Consider the following 21,939-nt stretch of genomic DNA (forward strand, 5'->3'; position numbering starts at 1 on the left):
AGGGCCTTTTAACTTAACTGTGGATTACAATTAGCGATGAGCTGAACTGCCATGGGTTCAGTTTGAGAAGGGTTCGGTGAACTTTAAAGATTGAATGAGGAACCCCATTGAAATCAACAGGAGCCAAAAAAACGTCAAATCAATATGCCCATTTTCTGGGCTAACAGACAAAGGGTTGTCAAAAAAACAATATGAATAGGTGGGCACAGCATTGAAGAGCATGTACAAATTCTACTTTTTTAAAGGATTGACAAAGGAAAAATGGTTTTAAATTACTGGAAAATACCAGTCAGGTATTTTCAGAAGACAAGACTATGGTATGTATGGAATAAAGTATTTGTAAGACATTCTAAAGAAGTGCTGATGCTTAGGGAAGATCTGGATTTGTGCTTCAACGTTTGAGCTTTAAAAATTGGTTTACAGCACTCAGACGAATGACATGTATTGGCTCCTGGTTGTTTTAGGTTGTTCTGCTTTGGAACAGAATATTTATTTTAGTTTTATTTAGAGTGGTAAACAACTACTAATATTGTATGTTGTCTGTTACCCCACTGGAGACATTTCTTTCTCACTTTCTATCCTTTGACTACAAAGGAAAGAATATCCCTAAAGAAGTGCCAGTGCTCCAATTATGTATTGGGCAATTGTATTTACTGCTCCCAGCATCATGCACCAATGTGAAGCAAAATCCCTCTATAAAAAATCCTCTATAATAATGGTATTATGTGAGACTAGGTGCATTAAGGAATATTATCCTTTTGCGCATTGTTAAATGCATATGCTGTTGGTCACATTGAAAAAAAGTAAAATTTCCTTCCGTAAATAAAACACATTGCCTTCTAATAACCCTAAAACCATAGTTAATCAAGAAGTCTTTTTGCACAGTCTAATTTTCTGTCATGGACCAAAAAAAAAATAAATCTGATCTTTAAAGGCATTATACTGTAAACCTTTTTTTTTTAACTTTCATTTTTTATTGAACGTTTACCAGGTTACAATAATAGGCAGTGGTTTCGTAATATGATAATACTGTGTTGTAACATTTAAAACATTAGAATCAAAGCATGTTAACAATTACAAACAAACGATATAGGTTATGTTTCTTCAACAATTACTATCATTAGTACATTTGTTTAGAATTTCTATAGCGTTGTTTGAAATTTCAGTAGTATAGTAATGTGAGAGAGAAAGTGGAACTTATGAGAGGGGGAGAGGTATGGAAATTAGAACAAAGTAGTAAGGTGAGAATTAGGTCTTTAACATTACATATTTCCTTCAAGATAACATAATTCTTTAGATACAAGTATTATTGCATACTGTATATGAGACGTTGAATATTTAGATTATTGTGAAGAGATGAATGAGCTGTGGTTGAGGGTGTGCTTATAGGGTACGTCAAAAAATTTGGTGATCTTTGAGCCATAGGTTCCAAATTTTTTTAAATCCGTCAAGCGAGTTGTGTATCCGAGCAAAGGTTCTTTCAAAGGCCATGTTTGTGTTCAATAAGTCAACTACTGATTGAGTGGATGGTGGGGTTTGCTTTTTCCAGAACGTTGTGGCTATCAAAGTATGAATTAGTGTAGTTCTGGATTGAGGCGGCCAGGAATCTATTCCTATACCTAGGAGTGCCAAGGCTGGGTCAGGAGTTGGAGATGAGCTTGTAATTTGTGCTATAAGTGAAAATGCTCTTTTCCAAAAGGTGCTAATATGCGGAGAGTCCCACCATATGTGGTATAAAAATCCCATTTGATTGCAGTTCCTCCAGCAAAGCAAAGAATGTTGGGACGGAGATCTTGTTGCTAATTGTTGTGGGGTTAGATATCATCTGTGAGTTAGCTTTTGGGATGATTCCAAATGGTTTATACATCTGGAAGCTTTTTTTAGTCCAACGTGCTCCACTTTTTTTGTTGGGTATTGTATTCCTAGGTTTTTTTCCCATTTGTGCATTTTCGGTAATTTATCTGAATGAATATGTTGAAGGAGAGTAGTATACAGTATATCAAGGCGATGTCACGTTTATGAGAGTCTGTCTTTTCATAAAAGTTAGTTAGAGATTGAAGATGGAGATGTTCTTAGTATTCTAGATTTAATAATGTATGATGGATCCTTAGGTATTTGAAGAAGTCTTTAGATGTGATATTGTAGGTTTCTGAAAGTTGGTTGAACGATTGTAGAGTTCTGTTTGTGTATAGTTGAGCAAGATTATGGATACCTGCTCTATTCCAGGATTTTAGCTCAAGATCAGGTGTAAGTGCTGAGATGGAGAGTAATGGTATAAAGCCATTAACTGTGGGACGGCTGTGAGGAAGAGATTTCAGAAGGGACAGCCAAGTGTGGAGGGTTATATTTATTGTGTCCAGACAGTATCATGGGGTTTTTCTGAATCAGAGTAATGGTTCCCATGGTCGTACTTGTGTCACCAGGAAGTAAGGCTTGTTCTATTTGCACCCATCTCTTCTCTATTTGGGGTGACCACCAATGCTGTGCTGATCTAAAATTATTGCTTTATAGTATAATTTCAGGTTAGGAGCTCCCATGCCTGAATTAAGTCGAGTCGAGTATAGGGCAGTTTTGTTGATACGTGCTTTTTTGTGTTCCCAGATGTAATTGTTCAACAATGATTGCAATTTTTGCATAGATGAAGTTAGGATTGGTATTGATATGACTCAAAAAAGTATAATATATGTTGCAAAATAAACATTTTTACAACGGCAATTCAGCCTGCTCAGGAGACAAAGTTATGGGATAGTTCCTTTCATAATTCTGAGATTTTGATAAGTAGATTTTAAAAATTGATTTTGAGTATGTTCCAGTATGGAGATGTTAGTTGTATTCCTAGGTATGTAATTTGAGAGGAAGTTGTCCAGGAGAAAGGGGAGATCAATCATATTTGTGTCTGCAATTTAGGTGAGATTTCTATAGGTAGCATAGGTGATTTTGTTTTGTTTACTTTTATAAGGATATTGCGCTAAATTGTGAAAGGATTTCATTTAGTGCCACTATTGATGTGATGGGGTTAGTTATAGCAATTATAATGTTGTCTGCATACAGTCTTATTTTGTGTGTTACTTGTCCTATTTGGATACCTTTGATGTCATGTTGAATACATATTGCTTCTGCTAGTGGCTCTATACATAAGGCGAAGATCATGGGTGATAAAGGACACCCTTGTCTAGTACCATTAGAGATCTGGAATGGTTCTAATAGTAGTCCCGATGTCCATACTTTGGCACTGGGGTGAGTGTATAGTGCAGCAATGGGCAAACTACGGCCCGCGGGCCGTATACGGCCCGGCGGACCTTTTAATCCGGCCCGCGGAGCTAGGCTCCTCTCACAGTCCGCCCTGAAGACCGGTGTAGCATGAAAATCTGTCTCCTATGAGCATCTGTCCCCCTCGACGTATCTACGCATGTGCCGGAGATCGCCGATCGGCTGCTAATGCCTGAAACTGGCACATGCGCAGATACGTCGAGGGGGACAGATCCTCATAGGAGACAGATTTTCATGCTACACCGGAACGGCGCGGGAACAAGGCGAGAGGAACGCGCGGAGCAAAGGTAAGTGAATTGACACAGGGGGGACTTGGGGACTTAATATGGGGGATGAATTAATATGGGGAATGAATTAATATAGGGGGGATGAATTACTATACGGGGGATGAATTACTATGGGGGATGAATTACTATATGGGGGATGAATTAATATGGGGAATGAATTACTATAGGGGGGATGAATTACTATATGGGGGATGAATTACTATGGGGGATGAATTACTATATGGGGGATGAATTACTATATGGGGGATGAATTACTATGGGGGATGAATTACTATATGGGGGATGAATTACTATGGGGGGATGAATTACTATATGGGGGATGGATTACTATGGGGGATGAATTAATATGGGGATCGAATTACTATGGGGGATGAATTACTATATGGGGGATGAATTACTATGGGGGATGAATTACTATAGGGGGGATGAATTACTATATGGGGGATGAATTACTATATGGGGGATGAATTACTATATGGGGGATGAATTACTATGGGGGATGAATTACTATATGGGGGATGAATTACTATGGGGGATGAATTACTATAGAGGGGATGAATTACTATAGAGGGGATGAATTTCTATAGGGGGGATGAATTACTATATGGGGGATGAATTACTATATGGGGGATGAATTACTATGGGGGATGAATTACTATATGGGGGATGAATTACTATGGGGGATGAATTACTATATGGGGGATTAATTACTATGCTTACTATGGGGGAATATTACTATACTTACTATGGATGACACATACACATAATTCATCTACTCTTGGTCCGGCCCCCGGGTCCAATATATGAACCCATTGCGGCCCTCAAGTCAAAAAGTTTGCCCACCCCTGGTATAGTGCCATAATCGCTTTCCCAAATGTTCCTGATAATCCAAATTTTTTAAGGATTAGGTGTAGATATGGCCAGTAGATTCTGTTGAATGCTTTCTCTGCATCCAGTGAGATAAGCAGAGAAGGTATTTGTGTATGTTGTGCCCATTGAGCTAAATTTGCCCCAAAGTTGCCCCAGTGGTATAGCGTGAGGGGGGGCAGCCAGTGCAGTTGCCAGCATGGGCACAACATTTAGATGGGTGCAACAGCTTCAGCCCTCCAAGAGTTAAATCCCTCTCCAGCTGCTATAGGCTGGGAGGGCAAAGGGAACCGAGCTATCATTGACTGAAAGTTTCAGGTGGGCGGATTTTTCTGCTCTGCTCTGCAGTCTCTTATATCACAAAGCCAGTGGGGTACTGCACAGGGAGGCTGATCCGGGGCTTGCCTGGATCTCATTGTGTGTCATCGACTGATCCTGGCACCCTTCCTCCACCATCGGGCACAGGGAGACCACATGAGGGCACCCTGATGGGTCAGTGTAGACTGAGAGCCCCTGGTCTAGGAGGAGAGCACAATCCTGCATAGAGCACCGCTATCCGGACACTGTGCACCGATCACCACCTGGGACTGGCGTGGAGGTATAACTGCCAGGCTCAGCTCTGAAATACATCAAGCACAAGAAAAAGAGTAGCAGCTGGGACAGGGGATGTCCCAATGTATTGGGCAACATTGATCTAAGTCAAAAAATAATTTTTTCACATATTGATTTATGAACACTTGAATTTGTTTTTTATGTTTATATTTATTTTTTTATTAATTAGCACATTCCTACAGTTTAGTTTATTTAGACCAAGATATATGTTTTGGGTTTGGAGCTGCTGCTATATCAATTAAGGGTGTGGCGCTTTTCTAAATAATACTCAACATTGATCTAAGGCCTGTTTCAGGGTGGGAAAATCACACTGGAGGGCCATATGACCTGGAGGGGTGTGGGGGCAGTTAAGATTTGTGCTAGGGTGGATTTTGTCTGGGAGGAGTGAAGGGGAGGGAGGGAATTGATAGGAACATTTGTACTGGGGAGTGATCAGGGAGGGGAGAGGATTTGTGCTAGAAGGGGTGGTTGAAGGGGGAGGGAATTGTGCTAGAAGGAGGGGGATTGGAGGGGGAGGATTTGTGCTAGTAGTGGGGAGAGGATTTTCTCTGGGAAGGGGTTATTTGTGTTAGAAGGGGGAATTTGTGCAGGGAGGGGTTGCAGAGATTTGTGCTAGAAGAGAAAGGGATTTGTAAGGAAGGGGAAATCTGGTGGAAGGGACTCAGGTTTGTCCATGGATTAGGGGGCACAATACTTACCTTGCCCTAGGCGCTGGCAGCCCACACTACACCACTGGGTTGCACTTTCATGGAAATATTTCCAGTATTTTCAAATCCCAAATACATCAAGACATTAGCCATGTATTTAGCTGTAATCTCCCTCAATCTTTCTTGTGTTGCCCATACCAAAGGTAGTATTTTAAATAATCTATCCGAAAATAGCAACTGCTAACGTTCATAACTAGCTTTTAGGGCAAGGTGCACGTAGAAGGGCTTTGCACAGAACAAGCAAAATAAAAATGTATATCCTAGCACACTTTCCAGTTAACCAGCAAAAAAGAAACAAAATCACACTAACAATCTGTGTTAAAAACAGATGCTTTAGTTGCACACCATTTGCATATATGAAAACATATTGCAATAATAAAGAGAGGTATAAAAGTGAAATAAGATATTTCCAATGTAGGATGATTTCCATTGCAAAAATGCATATGCATTTTTGCTGCAGTGTGTTGTGGTTTTGATGAGTTTTTGATGCATTTTTGTAACATTTGCATAACGTTTTTCCCCGGGACATGTTATTGGACAAAGCACTTTCCACAGGTGTATTGCTTTTTTGATGCTTATTTTATTTATTTATTTATTTTATGCTCATCACTGTTTCTATTCACTTTACTGGAAAATTTCACCAAAATCCAGCTAGCAGGACGTTTAAGGGCTCTTTCACGCTAATCAGTTTTTGATCTGTTTTTCCGTTAAAAAAACTGGAAGAAAAATTGCATTAAAAATGCATCCCTTTAAATCCAATGAAACTCTTCACACTGGTTCATTGCCTTTATAAAAGTCCTGCTTACTGCATTTTTGGTGCATGTTTGGTGCTGTTAAAAAATAAAAACACAAGAAATGTACCTCAGCAAAAACGCTTAAAAAATGCTATGCACCTGTGGAAAGTGCTTTGTCCATAACACAAACACATAAAAAATGCAATGCATCGCAAAAAAAAGCATATATATTTTTGCAATGGAGCAGTATGAAATCAGCCTAAAAATGCAACTGAAATGCAAAGGACCAGTGTGAAGAGTTCCATAGGATTTAAAGGTATGCATTTTTCTTCTGCTTTTTTTTTAACTGAAAAACGGATCAGTGTGAAATGGCCCTTATAGTGTTTGGGTTGGATAAATGTGGATCATTCAGAATCTCTGAATCATAACATGACAAATTAATCTGAAATTTTTTTTGTTTTATCTGTTGTTTTAATGCAGAGATTCTTATGAATTCACCTCAATCCAACCTAAGCACAGTGCATACGTATTATCTCCGGAAATAACAAATTTACATGTTAAGACGAACATGGCCATCTTCCAAAATGCAAATTGATTGGAAAATATACTAACTGAATCCAAATATACAAAATTAATTCTGAAAATGAATTATTATAACATAACAAATACGATGAAATTAAATTATTAACTTAAGGAACAAAAGCGAAAGAACAAAACTAATTTTTCCGTTGTGCACATCTTTAATCCCCAAATTCTTACAGGAATTTGGATGCTTAGTCATTTGTATTCAATCTGAGTTTATTGAGGTTTCCAAAAACATACGGTAACAGGGAATACAGATACATTGAGAGAAGGCATATGAAGACAGGGTATCGGAAACTGACATTTGCAGTTCAAACCGACATTCAACAGACAAAAATAATAATATGACTCATATATGTTACATTGATCTGAATTGGTGAAATATGACAAAGGTGAATAACAGCCAGACAGGAAAAGTAACCTAAGCATAGACAAGACAATAGCCCCTAGGCTCCATGGCCCTGGAGGCAAGAGTCGTATGGTGTGGGGACACATTTCAGAGTATAATCAAGAATGATAAAAACATTGGAGAAAATGGTCATCTGATAAAAGGTATACTGAAAAAAAAAGGAGATTAGGTAAAGAGCAAAGTAGGAAACAGAAAGGAACAAGGATAGGACACTCGCTCCACCATGGCTACACCAGAGAGGGGTTGGCACCACCGGCAACCCAGGATTGAAATTCGGAAGAGTAGCGGAACATGTTCCAAGGGGTCCAGTAGAAGAGAACAGATCCGTTCTCCCCTATTCCCACTCCAACAGGCATTTAAGGTCATGTATAGAGTCCAGTTCATTAACCCATTCCCCTATAGAGGGCACAGTAGTGGATTTCCAGTGGTAAGGAATAACTGCCCTGGCTATGGCCACAAGGTGTCTCAAGATATCTTGTTTCACTGATTTTATAGATCCAGGCAGTATGGAGAGAAGGGCTAGCTCTGGGGATGGGAGAACAGACGTTGTTATCATTTTGCAGTGCAAGGCAAGAATAGATTGCCAGAATTTCCGGATCAGTAGATATGACCACCATATGTGTATCAGAGTACCTTGCGAGCATTGTCAAGACCAGCAAGTGTCGGGGACTGAGGGGTCGAAGCGGTGAAGAAGCGACGGCCATCTGTACCATCTAGTTATCAACCCATTTATCTTTACATACAGTGAGGGGTATTGTTCATATTATCCTCTTGGGCTAATTGCTTCTTTTGTCCACTAAGCACTTTTATTGCATAAGCTTTCATAGTAGAACCCTGGACCCAGAGGGGGGGGGGGGTGGCATGATATGACGTCTTCAGATTAAGGAGGTATGGGAAGCAACAGAGTGAGAGGCAGGAATCCCTGTAATTGAGACTCTAAGGCTGGCAATACATTATACATTATGCAATCAGGCAGGCCCTTGCACTACATATTTGAGTGCAAGTCTAATGGAAATCGAATACAAAAATTGAATGATGTATGGCCACCTTAAAATGCTTCAGCAGACTCACAGGGACTAGCAAAGTCTATCTCTAAACTAGATATGCGTGTCCATCCAGATTTTCGTTATTTCGAGATTTGGATGTATCAGAATTTTTGGATCACAATAGTAACAAATTTCAATGAATCCAAAATAAATTATAACAAAACAACAAATTCATTTGTAGTCATTTGTTTTCAATTTCAGAGCGTTTTGTAAGTTCAATAATATGTGTCACCCTTTGTATTGTTATGATTGGCCAATGCCAAAGTTGTAAAACATCAAAGTAGCAAGCAAGTTGCATCAAAGTTGCGTCAATGTCGCAAGCAAGTCACTGAATAACATAACAAATGAATCCAAATCTTCTAAAACAACTTTGAAAATACAAATTGATTCAGAATAATGAATACATTAAACAAATCCAAATATATGAAACAAATATATGAAACAAATTCCAAAATTAACCATTCTAACATAACGAATATGACAAAATACCCCCTCCCCCCTTTTTATTTATGCCCATCTTTCCTTTCTGCCCGGCCTTTCTTATTTTATTTCCTCTTCTACTATCTGCACTTCCTCTTATACTGTTGATGTTGGATGAGCCCCTCTGTATGTTATCCATGTTGTTCATAAACTTCGTGATTCCATACTCGCTGTGTTTTTGTGCTTGTGACACATGTTCTGACATTGTTCCATGTTATTTCTTATTCACACTTTCTCATAGTTGTGATTCCTGCTGGCTGCTTGCTGTTCTCCTTTTGGCTTCTCCTGCAGACAGGTTAGCCCTTTCTGGACTAAATTTCCTGTAATCAGGATTTGGAGACACTTTCCCACCCAAAATTTCTTTGAGCCCCTGAATTCCAGGTCCCAAATGAGGACTTATCAATCCTGAGAGTACTGTAAATCAATTATCTCCTACCAGACTATCCCCCAAACCCCTCACCCTACAAGGGTGAGAACCCCTGCATACTAAAAATTTATTTCCCTCATCTCCCTTAAAGGGAACACATCCTAAAAAGTGGTGAAATATACCTCTTGTCCAGAACCTATTTCAGGCGTCCTGTACGATACACATAGCTGACAGTCCATGGATTCAGTGTTCCCTCACTGCTATGTCTACTAGCCAAGGTGGAGGGATCAGAACTCTCCAAATACAGAAGTGTAAGTTACCCAGGAGATGGCACTGTAACAGGAAAATAAAAGGGAAATAGAGAGTCTCTAATAGAGAAGCACAATTGATAGGTGAACTGGTATTAACACACCTTAACAGCAAGTAGCAAAACAGATACAAGCTTTTCGCTGTTTCTGAGAAAGCAGAACCACTGCTGTCATGCTGCACAGTGTTACTTCTGGGTACATTGCGTGGTATGAGGCGCAGTATAGAAACAACTCAAAGCCAGTCACATCAAGTACCCAAACTGGAGATGCTCCCATGAACTGGAGTAACTCTGGTAGTTGAGACAGGGAGTGCAGGAAGAAAGTATATGTAGCACCAGACTACCATATTGTGTTTAAGAGTGGCTTAAGCAAGTTCTTCATTTGCAGTGAGGGGTACCAATGACAAGTTCACCAGTATTTGAATGGATGCCCCATTAAGGTCTATTTAGCCCCTGAACCAAGCTGCATATAGTATTGATTATTTAATAGTGAAGAAATACACTCTGCAAGGGTGTCTAGTGGGTGCGGAAGATTAAGTTGACGGAAGGCTTGGACACAGTGTATTTTGTCAAGTTCAATCTCCATCTGTGGTCTAGGATTGTGTTTAATATTGATATCACTGTAGCTTTCAGATCCCAGCCCATCACAGCTTCCAGTATGCTGTGGATTTTCATATTGTTTTGGCAGCTTTAGCTTTACAGTTTGTCTTTGTGCAATTGAAGAGGTTGTTTAGTGGAAGCAGCAGGCAGCAAGGTAAGAGAGGCTTTGAAACACTGAGTCTTTATCTGTTTCCAGCAAAGTTACTCTATTTTGGAGCTGGGATATGCCTCTATAAACCCCCCAGCTCTTGTTTCGACAGTACAAAATATGAGCTGTGTGGAAATCAAGGTCCTTTTTTTGTTGTCAGGGCGAAAAGTATAGCCTTGAACTCAAATGCTTCAAGTATACAGTGCAATCCTCAATGCAATAATTTATTTGGAATGTTATATTTTTTTTTTTTGTAATAACAATTTTTATTGATTTTCAAAAATATACAAACAGTATGTTTAAGAAAAAAAAAAAAAGGATAAGAAAAGAAAACAAGCAAAATAGAAAGTTACATCGATGGCAAAACTGCGTAAGGACAGGACCAACAAAAACATAAAATAACAGTGTGAAGGTTATCAGGACCTTACATTTTGGGCCGGCATAGAGGAAATGAAGGTATCCCATGGGAGCCAAATCATCTCAAACACAGCAAACAAACAATTATGTAGTGCAGTCAAGTATTCCATCTGTCTAACATCAGCAATAAGTTTGTACAGAATCGCCATTGAAGGAGGGGTAGAAGACAACCAACACATAGGAATGCTTCTCCTAGCCGCGGTCAGAACATGTACAGCAAGTTTTCCGGATGGTTTAGGTAAACCCGGAAATGGTAGACCTAGCAAAAAATGTAGTGGATCAAGTGGGAGAGAGGTACGCATTAGTGATTGTAACAGGGAGAGAACATCTTTCCAGAAAGGAGTAATGGAGCTGCATGTCCAAAAGATATGGTAGAGAGAACCCTGGTCTCCACCACAGCGCCAGCAGGCAGGAGAAGCATTCGGATTATAAGCATGAAGAACTTCAGGTGTTTTGTACCATAACATCATGAGCTTGTAAATATTTTCCTTAAAAACCACACAAACAGAAGATCTAGATGCATTTTCCCAAATTTTCTTCCACGTTAATAGATCAATATCACATTGTACGAATTGAGACCACCTACGCATGTAAAGGTGAGTGGCATTGGACAAGGAGGGGGCATCTAGAAGTAGTTTATATGTGTTAGAAATAATACCCCTTTGGTGGGGGCCCTGCATACATAAACGTTCAAAGGAAGTAGGCTTCCCCAGGGTTAATGAGGGTGATAAGGTAGAAAAGAAGTGGCATATTTGAAGGTAAATATATAGGTGTTGAGAAGGTAGAAGAGATTTTTTCTGGAGATCTGGGAATGAGTGTAACTTACGAGTCACCGGGTGTACCAAGTGACGCAATTGAAAAAGGTTAGCTGCTACCCAAAGAGACATCCGGGACATGGCCATATTATCTGGAAGATTAGGGTTATGGAGAATATTTGTCAGTGGGGAGCAATCAGAGGCCAGTGTAAATTTAGCCTTACATTTCCGCCAAACAGCCAGAGAAAAGTGCATGGGACCAAGGAATAGGTGGCGAAAAGAAGAGACATCCACTGTTGAGGTCGACCAAAGGAGGGAGCATGGATGAGCCGGAGACAATTGTAAAGATTCAATCTCAGCCCACGTGTTGGGAGGATAGTGAGTAGACCATGACATGAGAAAACGAAGATGAGTTGCATAGTAGTATGTTATTATATCCGGTACCCCCAAGCCCCCCCTAGAACGCGGAGAAAGCAAAACAGAACGTGCAATCCTGTGCCACTTGTTGTGCCAAATAAAATGCAGGAAAGATTTCTGGAGGGAGTGAAGTTTGGACATAGGAACGGGAACGGGGAGAGTTGCAAACAGGTATAACAATTTGGGTAACACGGTCATTTTTAGTACATTAATGCGTCCGAGAAAAGAAATGGGCAGGGCATCCCAGTGTTTCAGAGAACGAGAAATTGCTATAAATAATGGGGGGAAATTGGCCTCGTATATGGATTGGTAAGAGGAAGTCAGATTAGTACCTAAATATTTTAAAGAGTGGGTGCACCACTGGTAGGGAAAGGCTTCCTGAAGCGAGGATAAAACGCCAGAAGGGACATGTATCGGAAGTGCCTCAGTTTTAGACGTGTTAACTTTGTAGCCAGATATGGCCCCAAATTGTTTCAAGGTCTAATGCAAAATCGGTAGGGAGGTATGAGGACTCGCAAGCGTGAGGAGGATGTCATCAGCAAACAGCGATAATTTGTATTCATGGTTATGGGATCGTATCCCGCGAATATCCGGATTCGACCTTATGGCGATGGCTAATGGTTCCAGACAAAGAATGAACAGTAAAGGAGAGAGTGGGCAACCCTGACGTGTACCATTTGACATTTGAAAGGGGAGTGAAAAAAAAGAGGCTAATCTGACCTGCGAAAAGGGGGAAGAATAAAGGGCCTTCAAGGCTGCTACAAATGGACCCCTGAAACCATATCTTTCCAAGACCATGAACATGTAAGGCCAACTTAAACGGTCAAAAGCTTTTTGAGCATCTAAACTTAATAATATAGCGGGGGTGGAGGATCGGTTAATCAAGTCAACCAGATCAATGGATCGCCTGGTGTTATCTGCAGCGTGTCTGGCAGGTACAAAGCCCACTTGGTCCCTGTGTATGAGTTTGGAAATAATTCCAGACAGTCGGTTGGCCAAGATTTTAGTGAAAATCTTGTAATCGGAGTTAAGTAGGGCAATGGGGCGGTAGTTGTCTACTATAGAGTGATCTTTATCGGGTTTGGGGATAACCGAGATATATGCTCGGGAGAATTCAGTCTGGGGTGTGACCCCCTTGAAAAGATCTCGATAAAAGGAGAGGAGATGAGGAGCCAGGATACCAATAAAAGATTTATAGTAGGAGTAGGGCAATCCGTCCGGTCCTGGGGCTTTACGAGAGGGAAGGTGTTTAATTGTGTCAAACAATTCCTCTGGCGTAATATCAGCGTTAAGGGTGGCAATGTCTGAGGGTGAAAGACTCGGAAGTGACAGGGGGTCAAAAAAATTATCAAAAGATAACTGTGTGAGGGGCGGGTGAAGGTCTGGGGTCAAACAGTTATAAAGATTCTTATAGTATGAGCCAAAAAGGGATGCCATGACCTGAGGATCATAGGTAGGGCTTCCATTTGGTTGGATTAAAAGATCAGGCATCGTGGAAGGAGACTGAGCTTTGAGTCGATTGACTAACATACGATGAGGTTTGTTGGAAAATTCGTAAAATTTTTGTTTAACCCATAAGAGGGATTGCGCAGACTTACTAGAGTCAAGAGTTTTAATGCGGTCACGTAGAGATGTTACCTTCCGGAGCCCAGAAATGGACGGCTTGGCCAACAACTGTCATTCTGCCAAAGATAGTTGATGGATGAGAGAAGCCCTAGCACTCGCTGAAGATTTTTTTAAACGAGAACCCATAGAAATACAGAGTCCTCGAAATACCGCCTTATGAGCCTCCCATAGGGTTGAGGAAGAAGCTACGGAGCCAACATTGTGGGTGAAATAGGTATCAAGTCCCCGTGACAGTTCATCCCTAAGATGTTCTGTAGAAAGAAAGGTCTCATTAAGGCGCCAATGACATGGCTTGGGTATAATAGGAGGGAAAAAAAGGTTTAAAGTCAGAGAGGCATGGTCAGACCAGGTAATGGGGTTGATTTCAGAGGCGACCAGGAGTGGAAGAAGTGGGGCAGAGATAAAAAAATGATCTAGGCGGGAAAAACTACGGTGAGGGGTGCAGTAGAAAGTAAATTGTTTATGGAGGGGGTGTTTAATCCGCCAGGCATCAAAGAGACGATGCTCCCTTATCAGTCTACGGAAAGATTTTGAAGAGGAGCATTGCCGCTTCGAGGGTGTGGACTCGAAAAGAACTTTCCTGTCTTTATGGGGGGAAAAAACCAAGTTGAAATCGCCCCCAACAATCACATGCGAAATGGGAAAGGAATCTAAGTTGGCGAGTGTTTGTGAAAGAAATTGCAATTGACCCGAATTTGGGGCGTATAGATTCAACAAAACAAGGGGAGTGTCACCAAGCATACATTCCAAAATAATAAAGCGACCCTGTTGGTCAACCCTGGAGGAAACAACCCGAAGGGAGCAGTGAGACCTAATCAAAATTGCCACCCCAGCCTTTCCGGAAGGATCAAAGGCCGAATAGGCTTGAGAAAAAAATCTCGAGGCAAAACGGAAGGAGCCAGTTGATTTGAAATGGGTCTCCTGGACAAAAATAATGTCTGCTCCTGAGGATCGAAATTCCCGCAAAGCCATCCAACGTTTTTGAATGGAATTGAGACCCTTGACATTATATGACAAAAACCTCAAAGCCATTATAAAATAATAATAAATTAAGCACATGTATTAGCATGAGAAATGCATAATATACCATCGATGTAAAAAAATGGAGAACAAAAAACTAACACAAGAAAGAACAAACACAGTAGTTGACACAAGTATCCGCAAGGATATAAACTTGGGAGCAACAATTTGGCCCAAGTCGTCTAGGCCTATGGCTAGACAAAATCAGGAGCAACACGACAACCAAGACATCAGGGAGATCGCCAAACCCGGCCAGAAAAAACAAAAGTGAAAAAAACAAAAAAAAAAAACAAAAAAAAACAAAACACCCAACAATGGTTCGGCCGGCCAGAAATGAAAAACCTGTGGAAAAAAACATGTATAAACCAGGAGGGAAGGATCGGCATCGAAGTCACTTCGGAGAAGCACCCCAGGGAGTCATCAGACAGGCGGATCAGTTGTCCGAGGATGTCGTGGACGTTGTGGGGTACGTGAGAGCCTCTTCCGGCCTCTGTGGACTGGAGTCCAGATCTTGTTGGGGGTGGCAGATGGACGGACTGGAGTGGGTGGCAGAGGGGTCATGTCATCTGACAAAGGTGGAAGTCCCAGGCGCTTAAAAAAAGAATCCGCCTCATGAAGATCACGGAGCACAACTTGAGTATTGTCCCTAGTTACGATCAGCCTGAAGGGGAACCCCCACCGATAAAGGACACGGTGTTGCTGGAGGTGTGAGGTGATCGGCTTCAGAGCTCGCCGCTTGGCCAGGGTAATCGGGGACAGATCGCAGAAGAGTTGGAGTCTGTCACCTTTACATTCCAGAGATGGCTTGTGGCGAACTGCTGATAATAAGGCTTCCTTGCTTTGAAAAAAATGGAAGCGAACAATGACGTCGCGAGGTCTGGTGCCTTCAACAGGTTTTGGGCCCAAGGAGCGATGAGCCCTGTCCATACGCCAATCAGCTTCTGGAACCAAGGGAGCAGTTGCGATGAAAAAGGATAATAGGTGACGGTGTAGTTGTGCATCATCAATAGATTCGGACATACCGCGTATACGGATATTTTGGCGCCGTTCCCTGTTTTCCAAATCCTCTTGTTGGAGCTGCATTTGGGACATGGAATGTTTCAAATACGCGTTGTCCTCTTCCAGAACATTAACGTATTGCACCAAATCATCAAACTCAGTTTCCAATTTATCCGTGCGGTCACCAATCTGCGCTATTTCCCCTCTGAGATCCAACGCCAGTTTTCCAATTTCAGTGGAAATGGATGCGGTGATATTGCGTAAGAATATTTGCAATTTATCATCTAGAGCTGAAATTGTGAGAGAAGATGATGTGACAGCCTGCTGGGAATTCTGGGTGGAGGGGTGTTGATTGCCTGAGGCAGGATGAACTATTGCCCCCCCAGTTATATTCTGGGGATCAGGATCCTCCATCTGGGGCTGGAGCAGGGCAGAGGCAGTCAGAGGAGCTGTAATGCTTGAGAGTGCAGTACCCTCCGTGACCACCGGGAGTCCGGGATCGTTCCCTGGGTTCCTGGATATGCCAGAGGCCGGGGATTGCGGCCTGGATAAGAACCGCCGAAGCGGTGACGGCCGCGGATCCTGTGGCTGCGGGGAGGGGGGCTTCCAGCGCCCTATCTTCCCCATAAAGGGCTCGTTCTGGTGCCGTGCCAGGTGCAGAGGGTGTATGACTCACCCGGAGCTGAAGGAAGGCAGTGGCGCGTGACGGGTGAGTCCGTGCTGGCCGGGGATGAGCGGAGCTCAGGGATTACACAGCCGCCATCGTCCCTGGTCGCGCATGCGCTCCCGGAATGTTATATTTTTATAGGTACTTTCCACAGTAAAATAAGACAAACAAACAGCTCACAAAAACAATCCTCTCACTGTGTGGTAAATAATGTTCTGATTCTAGTTAAGGTGACACATTGTCTAAAAACAATAGCAAGAATGGTGAGAATTAAAGCATAACACAATAAAATATTTATTCAAAAATGCAATTCCTTTAATAATACAATTTCACTTTAAAAGATTTATGACAAATAAAATCACTGGAGCAACTAAAAAACAACCCCCAATCAGGGGCGGACTGACCATTTGGAAACTCGGGCACTGCCCGAGGGCCCGGGGTCAGTAGGGGGCCCCATGAGATGCCCCTGGTACCTTTTTCATAGGCTTTTTTGAGTTTGGGCAAGGACATAGGGGCCCCATGATCCCCTATTGCTCTGGGGCCCCATGAGTTGTCAGTCTGCCCCTGCCCCCAATTGTCATGCTCTATCACTCATCAATATATCACCATAATGACAATTTGGTAGAATATACCACCGGCAACTTTTTCAGGATTTGCCATATAACCTTTTAAGTAAGACTACTTGCAGCTCGAAGTGTTTCTTGGATTAGGAGTAACAGGCGGCAGCTTGCTTAAGGTATCAAAGAACATACATTAATATTCATATAATATGATATGTACAATGCATACAATATTATTTTTCCAAACATTGATCAAGCGCTGATCTGAAAACACGATGATCTCCCAGGCTGGTGGAAAGCAAAAAGCCTAAACCATAGCCCAAATGGATACAAAAGAGGGGGAGCACAAACTCCCCAAAAAAGACAGCTCAATTACACTGTGGATAGATATAATCACTAAATAATTGGTGTATAGAAATCTACATAAAAAATAAAGCATGGGTTTGCTTAGCACTTAGTAAATAACATTCTCCAGACACAGACTGGTTACAGCTTTCTTAATTTGGGTTGGGGCCTGTGAGTGTCTAGTACTGCATATAATATTAACACTTGTTTGTCAAACCACAGCAGCTTAATTTATTGATTCTCTGATGCATAGGCTAAAGATATAGCTGCAGTAACCTATTTGAAGATCCCTAGAGCTAAAAGACGGCTATATTGTGGATTTGTCCTGGATAAGGCAAAGTTTACCTGCACATACCATGCCAAGACTTGACCTTTGTTCATGCTGTACTGGAAGTGGAAATTTCAGAAGTCATAAAAGATGGATGGACATCAGAATTCTTTCACATTTTACAGACAGTAAGATAGTGCTTTGTTACATCCAAACATCAGGACATCAGAAAGTTTTCAACACTAGAACAATGGCATTACATCTTCACCTAACGCAGCCCAGTTGATTGTGGGACAAGACTTGTACCTTCAGCAGCTTTCTTTGACAGCTTGTGGTTGTCAGCTCCAATAGATATGAGGAGCTCTACCCATTTTCTACTCATACCACCTACAAGCTAGTGAATCCTGAGGTGGACAAAGAAACCAGAACCATGAACACCAGACACTATACCTCTGAATTCAAAACTGAAATTGTGATCACATAATTTTGAATATTGTTATGTTGGTCCTCTGTTGTGAAAAATATAGCTCATTCATTTGATCTCATTTATTGTTTTAGAAAGAGCACCACCAGTGTGTCACAACTAACATATCTATAGAGAACATCCTACAGACATTTTACGTGCTGTCTAGTCATTGTCCAATGCGTACAACATACCAGCCAGAAATTTACAAAATCAATAATTGTCTAGAAGCTCACTCTTTAACCTGAAGCTCCTTCATTGATTCCAGGACACCAAATGTTGAGAGTTGCTGAAAGTATAAGGACATCTGATCTTTGCAGCAAAGAATAGAATCCAGTAATCATACCAGGTTGGAACAATATTGCCGCGTTAGCGGCTCATCACCGTCGTTAGTAAGTGCAGCACCAAAGCTGATGGTTTTCATATCAGCCAGCTTGTGGATTGTTGGGATGAAGAGATACATTTCTTCCATGCTCAATAAATGTGTCCAGTGGCACAAGTTAATAGGGAAACACTAGTAGTAACACATGGCAAATTCTCCAGCAGGTCATTTAGGAATAGGTCTGTCCTTTACCTAAATTCCATGGTCTATCATTACACAGAGGGTTTGTGCTGGAGCAGTCAACAGAAAAATATGAGCTGTGCTGCTTACCTGTCACAGCATCTAAGCAATACATATTATAGTTGAATCTATTAATTCTTCTTGTATACTTCTTGTTTCATTAATGCTCTCCAAAAATTATTTTCCACCTAGGGACCAGTCCAACAGCTGAGGTCCAACTGTTGTATTAACTTTGTGGAAGCATGTAAGGAACTGCAGTTAAACAACTTATCTAACAACAGGTGGCATTGGGTGCTCAACCACATACGTTCATTAAACATGGGAGGATCCTGGTAACGCATGATTGGAGTTGTATGAAGAATCATCAATTTCAATGTTATGGGATAATGAGTCTTTTCTGCTCACCCATGAGACTTCGATCACTCTTTTCACAGGAGTGTCTGCAATAATTAATACAAGACCACTAGTCTAAGTTTTGTCTGATCCTAATACTCCCATAATTTTTACTCCAACCACACTTCTTACCCAAAAGATTGGGACTTATGTAATCTCTTCTGGATATATCTATTGCAGTGATATCAACATACCTCAGTGGAAAAAGGCACAACATCTAATGTTTTTTGGCATGTCTGGAGGAAAGAGTACCTGCACATTTCTCAAATCCTTGATAAATGGCTTGACCTCAAAATAGATTACTTTTGTCCTTGTGATGATTGGCTGATGGGTCTCATTATTGAGGTTATGCACAAAGATGATGGGAACAATTGACAGGTGAAAGTAAAGATAACCAAAGGAGGTTCATCACAGGTTTTGTTCTGACTAATCTCTGAGCTGCTACTTCCTGCCAAAGTATCCATGTAAAAAAGATACAGCCACACATTGCAGCCTTGGCTGAAAAGATATTGCTGTAAACTGCAAGCTACTCAGTTCTTTGGAACATTACACCCCACACAAGAGATGCTTTGGACTACAGACTACAACAGCTATGATTCTGTGAGACTTTAAAGTATTAGTTCACCTTTTAGACAAAAATAATAAATACACATTTTTTTGAGGTAAAAAAATGTGCATTTATTATTTTTGTCTACAGGAGCCTGGAAAGCATTGCACCAGCAATCAGCTCAACCACTGATGTCATGCAGATATCCTGCAGACCTGTTAGAATATCTGCTAGCTGTACGGGATTTACGGCAAAGCAGACACTCTGACAGGAAGCTTCAATGAACTACCAAGGCGCTCTACAGTGGTGTGGTATTTCATTGAAAACTACAAGTCCACAGCTGTTGGGACTTGCAGTTCATTCATTCATTCATTCATTCACGGAAGTCAGTGAATGAATGCCGTGGCTGTGTGGGCGGAGTCCCACACGGCCTCACTGCTTTCAAATCTGACAGATAGTATGAGGGAACTTCTCCCTGTACCAGGGGCGGACTGACAACTCATGAGGCCCCTGGGCAATAGGGGATCATGGGGCCCCTGTGTCCTTGCCCAAACTCAAAAAAGCCTATGAAAAAGGTACCAGGGGCATCTCATGGGGCCCCTACTGACCCCAGGCCCTCGGGCAGTGCCCGAGTTTCCAAATGGTCAGTCCGCCCCTGCCCTGTACTATCTGTCAGAAAGAGATAAAAACAGGTGGAACATGTAACATGTTCCCAAAGGTGAACGTATCCTTTAAACTCAAATTAATGTACTATAGTTGCAGAAGTTTTACTTTTGTTTTAAGGTCCTATGAACACATCTCGGGAGGCGGGGTGGACTGAGAACTCATGGGGCCCCCAGGCAATAAGAGATCATAGGGCCCCTGTGTACTCGCCCACACCCAAAAAAGCCTATGAAAAAGCCAATGAAAGGTACCAGGGGCATCTCATGGGACCCCCTACTGACCCCGGGCCCTCGGGCAGTGCCTGAGTGCTCGAATGGTCAGTCCGCCCCTGTCTGGAGGCATGCCTTGGACTTTATTGTTTAATACGTGGTATTGCTTATAAAAGTTGTGGAATCTAAGATTTAAGGTATGATTACATGAATTTCAATTATATAATAACTGTAGTGTTTTCATTGTTTACAGTAAGTGTGCCCCTGTTCTTCCTACAGTCAGTCTCTTGCCCACCCTCCTCCTTCTGTGTGGTCGCTATTTTACAAGTGTTTCTCCTTCCATAGCACAGGTCTCTTGCACACTGTCTAAATCATTGGCTTTTACCTACCTAAACTGTACATCCATCAAGTTCTTTGTGTAGAATAAACATTACCTGGTCTTCTATTGTATCAGTTTTTGTTGAGTATACTATTTGGAAAATCTTTTTGGCATGAATAATCACTTCAGTGCAGACACACTCTCATTCTGTCTCAGAGATTATGTTTAGAGATGAGCGAATCGAACCAGGTGAAGTGGAATTCGATACGAATTTCAGGAAAAATTCGATTTGCGTCGAATCCAAATATTAGCCTACTTCGGGTGCGCGAATCTGATTTTTCCCGATCAGCCGGCAAAAGTGTCCCTGCAGAGAGCTCCGCTATTTCTGACAGTTCTCTGACAGTTCCTTCACATGTACAGCGGTTGAAACATTGTATCTATTTGTTTCCATTTAGGATACAGATGTTTTTATTCGGAAACAGATACAATGTTTCAACCGCTGTACATGTGAAGGAGCTGTCAGAGAACTGTCAGAAATAGAGGAACTCTGCAGATACACTTTTTGCCGGTTTGGAATTCTTATTTTCATCCTACTTCTTCTTCTTCTTCTTCTTCATCCTCATCCTCATCCTCAGAAGAAGAAGAAGAGGATGAGGATGAAGAAGAAGAAGAAGAAGAAGAAGTAGGATGAAAATAAGAATAATTCCAAGCCGGCAAAAAGTGTATCTGCAGAGTTCCTCTAAGTGTATCTGCAGAATAGAGGAGCTCTGCAGATACACTTTTTGCCGGCTTGGAATTATTCTTATTTTCATCCTACTTCTTCTTCTTCTTCTTCTTCCTCTTCATCCTCATCCTCATCCTCTTCTTCTTCTTCTGAGGATGAGGATGAAGAAGAAGAAGAAGTAGGATGAAAATAAGAAGAATTCCAAGCCGGCAAAAAGTGTATCTGCAGAGCTCCTCTAAGTGTATCTGCAGAATAGAGGAGCTCTGCAGATACACTTTTTGCCGGCTTGGAATTATTCTTATATTCATCCTACTTCTTCTTCTTCTTCTTCTTCATCCTCATCCTCAGAATAAGAAGAAGAGGATGAGGATGAGGATGAAGAGGAAGAAGAAGAAGAAGAAGAAGAAGTAGGATGAAAATAAGAATAATTCCAAGCCGGCAAAAAGTGTATCTGCAGAGCTCCTCTATTCTGCAGATACACTTAGAGGAGCTCTGCAGATACACTTTTTGCCGGCTTGGAATTCTTCTTATTTTCATCCTACTTCTTCTTCTTCTTCTTCTTCCTCTTC

Source organism: Staurois parvus, unplaced genomic scaffold (assembly GCF_062004578.1).
Source record: "Staurois parvus isolate SC_StPar_1 unplaced genomic scaffold, SC_StPar_1.0 ptg000202l, whole genome shotgun sequence".
In the NCBI taxonomy this organism is placed as follows: Eukaryota; Metazoa; Chordata; class Amphibia; order Anura; family Ranidae; genus Staurois; species Staurois parvus.